Source organism: Lolium perenne, chromosome 3 (assembly GCF_019359855.2).
Source record: "Lolium perenne isolate Kyuss_39 chromosome 3, Kyuss_2.0, whole genome shotgun sequence".
Classification (NCBI taxonomy): domain Eukaryota; kingdom Viridiplantae; phylum Streptophyta; class Magnoliopsida; order Poales; family Poaceae; genus Lolium; species Lolium perenne.
In genome coordinates this window covers 333,675,095-333,681,656 of record NC_067246.2, presented here as the reverse complement: position 1 = coordinate 333,681,656, position 6,562 = coordinate 333,675,095, and the positions used below count along the sequence as shown (strand labels likewise).

The 6,562-nt window shown below is 44.9% G+C and overlaps 1 pseudogene; it reads left to right on the top strand.

The window, feature by feature from the left end:
• Positions 1-413: 413 nt before the first annotated feature.
• LOC127338913 (cysteine-rich receptor-like protein kinase 15) lies at positions 414-4,315 on the top strand (annotated as a pseudogene).
• The last annotated feature ends 2,247 nt before the right edge of the window (positions 4,316-6,562 follow it).

Genomic DNA, 6,562 nt, shown 5'->3' with positions numbered 1-6,562 from the left:
GGCAGTGAATCACATCCAGCGTCCAAGAACCATTTCTTCACTGCCATATTGTCCTTTGTCTTGAGCCTCCCATTTTGCTGGTATGCAAAGCCAGAGAAGAACTTTATGACGATGGGGTATTACTCGCCGCCAAATCCATTTTGCTGCTATCTATCTGGTCCCGCGATCGGAGAACAACTTGTCCTTGAGAAAACCATAACTCTCTAGTCGCTTCATATCATTCTTTTTCCAACGTAGGCAACTATTACGTCAAGCATGAACTGTTCAGTCTCAAATCTCGATCGGCGGCTAACTAACTGCAATCGGACGTACGTCGAAGCACAATTTTGTGAGTGTGATGTTGATAGGAGTAACTGGGTGTTGCATTGTTCTTTTATAAACATCCCCTAGGATCTTGTTCCCAACGTGAGTCGATGGCCATGGTTATCTTCACCCTCCTCCTCCTGCTTCTCCTCCCCTTCGTTGCTGCCCAATGGCCAGTGTGTGGAAATAGCGGCAACTACACATCAAACAGCACCTACCTAGCGAACCTCGGTCTCCTCTCGGCCACCCTCCCAAAGAAGGCTGCGTCTGAAGCCACCCAGCTCTTCGCCACCGACACCGTAGGCCATGCTCCGGACACGGTCTTCGCCCTGACGCTCTGCTACGGGAACACCACTGCCGAAGTCTGCGAGGGCTGTGTCGTTACCGCCTTCCAGGACGGGCAGCAGCTCTGTGCGTACAATAAGGACGCCACCTTGTACTACGATGAATGCATGCTCAGGTACTCGATCCAACCAGAATTTTCTCAGCAACACTGCCGGCGATCAGAAATGGGCCATGCTCAGCAACTCTCAGAACTTCCCGACAAGCGCCTACTCCTTCAGGCTCTTATTGTTCACACTTCTGAATAGCACGGGCCAGTCGGCCGTGAACAGCTCGACGAGGTTCATGACCTCGCGCTTAGACGTCAGCTCCTTCCCGACTTTGTACTGCCTTATGCAGTGCACGCCCAACCTGACCACCGAGGACTGCACGGCCTGTTTCCAGGTCGTGTCAGAGCTGACGTTCCAGTACCTCGACGGACCGAGAGGTGGCCGAGTCCTCGGGACATGGTGTAACATGAGGTACGAGATTTACCCGTTCTTCCGAGGGGAATCTATGCTGCGTATCATCAACTTGGCCCCTGAAGTTCCGGCAATCAACAACACTACAGCAGAGTCTACGCCAGTTGCCATGTTCGGCTCGGTGTCAGTGCCACCACTTGCGGCGCCACCTCCAGACCCGTTGGTGCAAACGACTGTCGAGCAGCATGGTATGTAAAGTTCTCATCCTTCACATGGCACTTCATATCACGTAAGGAATTCTTTTTCATGGCTGATCCTACACATAGGTAATCTCCCGCTTACTAGGAAAACCAGCACCTGGATAACTTTTAATTAATACTACCTCGGGTCGTATTTAATCGACGCAGCATGTACCTTAGTTATACTCTAGCGATAGCTTGCTCCGCGTCGATCTTTTCAGACCGGAGGGATTATATGATAATTAGCTTGTTAAGTTTAACACATAGTAGGATCTTTGGATTAGTAGACCTGAGCTCAGAACTAGATGAATAAAATTTATAAGTATAAGAACTAAATTAAGTCAATCAAAAAGAGAAGAATGTTCATAGGCAAAAGGAAATTTTAATACTCAACAGGTGAAAGAAATATGACGTTCAAAGGTTAAAGAAAATTGGTGAAGTTTCCTTGTCAAATAGGGCCAACTGACCAATGCTCAACAGGTGATGTTTGGTCGAGTGAGATGATCCTCAACCAATAACTGATCTCTAATTGTCTCTAATTTATATATGAGAACTATACATTTTTTGTTCCTTAGGACGCAAATCAAACAAGAGGGTGCTGTGGATTATTGCAGTGGCCGGTCCATTATTGTCAATACTGATCTGCTCTATCTGTTCCATCCTGTGGTTGAGAAGAAGGCGAAAAGGTGTTGTTATCGCGATTCAGTCACAACAAGGTTAGAGAAACTACCACATATTTCAGTACTCACCCTTCAGTTTGGAGAGCAAAACTAACGGTGTATATTTGTGTGCCCTCTCAATTTAGGGAGGGTAAACTTACAGGACCAATCTGTCACAAATAGGCCGGAAGAAGACGAACTGGTTTGGAGATTGGAAGACAATAGTTCAGAATTCACTCTCTTTGACTTCACTGAGATATTACAGGCTACACAAAACTTCTCCAAGGAAAACATGCTTGGGAGAGGTGGTTTTGGCCCTGGTAAGTGCTACAGACCAAAAGGATAACTAGATGAATTGTCTGAAATAGATTCACATCTTCCAAAAACTATAACGATTAGCTTAAATAAATCTTTGGTTTATCTGGTAATAACAAATGCATTCACGCGTGCATGCCAAAAACACATTCATATATGTACAGTACCGCTATATTTATGGTAGCCTAATCTCTTAGTAATTTTCCTATGATGTGTTTAGTTTTTAAGCTACCTTGGAATATTATTTATATAGGTTCCAAAAATTGGATCACTATGAAATAACCTTAATTCAAAAATAATAAAAAATCAGGAAACTCTTCACAAACTCGTTTATTTTGTCCTATTGGAAAACAGAGTAAAATTCATAAGGAAATAGATGCAATGCAGTGAAATGGAATATTAAGTTCCAATACACTAAAATGGAAGTTATCATGTCATTTATCTTGTGCTAGCAACCTATGGCCAAAAGACGAAGTTGCACTCTTTCGGTTATATTATCGATTTTACAGACTAAAAAAAGATACAACATCAACTTGATAAACATATATGTAGCTATAAACTCAGCTATATAAACTTATCTCAACGGAACAGGATTAGCATAAGCAACATCATATGGAGCCTTAAACTAGAAAGAAACAAAATCAGTAAACTCTCCATAAACTTGTTATTTTGTCCTATTGGAAAATAGAGTAAAATATAGAAGGAAATATACGCAATGCAGTAAAATTGATACTAGGGCTGCATCTTGGATATGTGATGTTGGAAATAATCGAAGTACTCCGTATTTTTTTCCATGGATAGCTTGCAAAACCCTCTTTTCCTGTCTTTTTGGTACTACAAAATAATGCCTGGAGTTTTGTTTTGTACATACTTCCAGGGCCAATTACCATGTGGAATGGAGATTGCAGTTAAAAGGCTTGCCTCACATTCAGGACAAGGTTTCACTGAATTCAAAAATGAAGTTGAACTTATTGCAAAACTACAACACAATAATCTGGTCAATCTGATGGGATGTTGCATTCAGGGAGAGGAAAAACTTTTGGTGTACGAATATTTGCGAAATAAAAGCTTGGACTTCTTTATATTTGGTATGCATAATGTTTTTTAACAAAATTTATATTGCATTTTTTCCATACTAAAAATCATGCTAAAAATGCTCTCTAATATGCAGATAAAAACAGAACAGCTTTGGTTGATTGGACTAAAAGACGTGTGATAATTGAAGGGATAGCCCAAGGTCTTCTGTATCTCCACAAGCACTCTCGGCTGCGCATTATACACAGAGACCTTAAGGCCAGCAACATTCTGTTGGACCAGGATATGAATCCTAAAATTTCTGATTTTGGCCTAGCAAAAAATTTCAGCTCTAATGATACTCAAGGAAGCACAAAGAGGGTAGTGGGAACATAGTAAGCATATCTTTCTAATTAATAAATCACACCATAGCTACTGCCTACAATACCATTTATTAGTTGATCAATCAAATTGTAAGTTTTGATATAAAATTTTCCGTGTGCTTCTCGCTCATTTCAGCGGTTATATGTCTCCGGAGTATGCATCTGAAGGCATTTACTCAATCAAATCTGACGTGTTCAGCTTCGGTGTGTTACTTCTTGAGATCCTTAGCGGAAAAAGGAATTCTGGTTTTCATCAATATGGAGACTTCCTTAACCTTCTTGGATACGTGAGCATCTTCCTAACTCACACACATGAGTATATTATTCTGTAGACTGGAGTGATTTTTTTTTTCATGGAGATACATTCCTGCTTTTTATAGTCATGGCAGGTCTGGGAAGGAGGAAGCTGGCTTGAGCTTATAGAATCATCAATTGCCAATGAGGTCCATACATCAGAGGCTAGGAGGTACATTAACATCGCACTAATGTGCGTACAAGAGAGTGCAGATGATCGACCAACCATGTCAGACGTCGTTTCAATGTTAAACAGCGAGAGTGTTACTCTTCCAGAGCCTAATACCCCTGCGTTCTTTAACCTAAGGGTATCAAAGGTACACGAATCATTTAGTGTGGTTGTTCCATGCAGTTTTCACTACTAGGGAAAGGCTTATAGCCGCACTCCTTACCGCCGGCAAATACGAGCTGAAGATGCCGGCGGTAATACCTTCCAGGGGGGCCTAACAGTACCGCCGGCGAACACGTAGGACGGCGCCGGGGGTAGCTCCTTTACCGCCGGCGAAACGAAAATTGAGGCGCCGGGGGTGCAATGGGCCGCGGGGTCCCATTTGGGCCTAGCCTTACCGCCGGCGTATTGGGCCCAAGGCGCCAGGGATAGTGGGCTCTACCGCCGGCGAACGCGCGCAGTAGATGCCGACGGTATTGCCGAGCCAGGGTGGGCCACCTGGCCTTAACTTACCGCCGGCGTTTTATGTTGTAGGCGCCGGCGGTAACGTGCCCTACCGCTGGCATTTTGTGTTGTAGGCGCCGGCGGTAACCTGGGCATGTCCATTTAGGACGACCAGCCACCTACCACCACCCACACACACTCATATGTGATGGCAAATCAACCCAAGCACTAGTTAGCTCATTCCCCCACCCATTTTAGCTATTTCAACCAATAAAATATGATGTATTTGAGCAAATCATGCACTACCTAGCCCCTCTAGCATGATTTGCATAATCTAGATCTAGATCTATCTCCTCTCACCACCTTTTCCACTAGATCTAGCTAGATCTCTCCATTTCTTAGATCTCTAGATCTCTCAAGCATTAAAGTCGACGTGTGGCGTCTCTCGGGTGCTTTTGGACGTCGCGGCAACTAATAGGTACATAACTAAATGAGTGGAATGTTCATATGTTGGCGAAAATTCGCGGTTATATCACTAGTACTAGTGGTGGCAAAAGGTGGTCCATATATGTAAATGCATTGTTTTGCATTTGTTTACGCGTGCAGGAACATTGAGGTGCCAATGTTTTGCCGGAATGTTGATTAACTTCCGTTCCGGCGAATTTTGGAACTCCAGCATGACAATATTTAGCAAAGGTCATGCCGAATTTTTTCCGTGAAAATCGAGACGGCGGTGTAATCAATTATCTTGTCTTGTAGGCGGCGATGGTCATCGCGATGAGGGAAAGCGTCGTGGATAGATACGTGGAACGCGCGACGGCCGACATGTATCGAAATAAGCGAAAGGATATAATGTGTCCTTGTCGAAGATGCAAGCTAGGATCGTTGTTTGACCCCTTCTCAGGCATAGTGAATCAACACCTGCTCAGGTATAGTTTCATGGAGGGGCATACTCAGTGGATGAGTGATGATGGAGATGATGATATCGATGGTGATGAGGATGGAGATGATGATGGTGGAGATGATGATAACGAAGGTGATGGAGAGGATGCCCCACACGACAATGGAGAGGAGGTTGAAGAGGATGGCGCACACGTTGATGGCGATCAAGAAGGCCGGGAAGAACATGCGGCCGACGAGGACATGAGTAGAAATACCCCGCTAACCGCGGCCGTGCAGGACCGTCATGTTCAGGAACTTCTTCTCAGCAACACATCGACCGACCCCAAAATCGCTGGTAGACGGAAGGCTAAGCTGGATCAACTCGAGGTAGACTCGAGAACTCCGTTGTACGATGCAGCTCGTGGGACGGAGGAGAGCCGTCTGAGATACGCTCTCGATATTATGGAGATGAAGGCAAAGCACAAATGGACGGACACAAGCGTGGACGAACTCTTCGGATACTTGAAGATCCACTTTCCTAAAGATAACACGTGTGCCGGTAGCCTACATGAGGCCAAGAAAATCGTGTGCCCTCTCGATTTACCGCACTATATATACCACGCATGCATCAGTGACTGCGTAATATATCGGAACGAGCATGCCAATCTCGATACATGCCCACAGTGTGGCGAATCTCGATACAAGAGAGGGACAAGAAAATCTCCTCGAAAAGTTGTGTGGTACTTCCCGCTCACGCCCCGTCTGCAGCGGTACTTCGTGGACCCCAAGGAAGCAAAGCTCATGCGCTGGCACGCGGAAAGAAAGGAGGCGGTGATGCGTGATGTGGAACGGGTTGAAAACCCAGTGCTAACACACCCTTCGGATGCAAGCCAGTGGAAAACATTAGACGATGAGTATTACGAAGAATTCGGGAAAGAACCAAGGAACATCAGGTTGGGTGCGAGCACCGACGGACTCAATCCGTTTGGAAACCAAAGCAGCAAGCACAGCACCTGGCCCATGTTTGTATGGATGTACAACCTCCCTCCATGGCTATGCCTGAAGAAGAAGTACATACACATGAGTATGCTAATCCAAGGGCCGACGCAGCTAGGGA